A 555-nucleotide genomic window follows, 5' to 3' on the forward strand; every position below is an offset into this window, starting at 1 on the left:
GTTGTGCAGCGGGCACCACAGGCTGACTCGCACTTACGCGTAAGTGGCCACATTCGCGGGCCCCTGGTCTCCCTTGCGTACATCGGGCCCTCTGGGAGAGTACTAACTGTGGCGTCTGTACGGAAGCTGGGGAAAGCCGCCACGGGAGGGGTTTTGTAAATTTAGGAAACTACGCCGTCGCCCCCCTGCTTATGTCTGACTTCGAAGTTTGTCGGCGACTTCGACATTTTCCAAGGACTTTTTCAGCAGGGCCTCCCTGTAGCACACGCCGAAAAGTTCGTACCTCGTTTCTTTGAAGAGGGCGCAGCACGTATCCAGTTAGCGACCGAGACGGACAGCAGTTCGCTCGTCGGCAGTCGCTCACGGCAAGGCACTCAGGAGGCGGTGGGGGCAGTCGCTACTCGGCTGGGCACACCGGGCGACAGCGCAGATTCGCATGGCGGCGTTTGTTTACACTACGTCCGCGTATTAGCGATGGCGTGTCCTCAGATGTTAGCACGTCCCTCACTGTGGCGTCGCTTTCCCACGTTTCCCCCGGCTGGGACTCCTTTCGCT

This window comes from Cystoisospora suis (genome assembly GCF_002600585.1).
Source record: "Cystoisospora suis strain Wien I chromosome Unknown contig_678, whole genome shotgun sequence".
Taxonomy (NCBI): Eukaryota; Apicomplexa; class Conoidasida; order Eucoccidiorida; family Sarcocystidae; genus Cystoisospora; species Cystoisospora suis.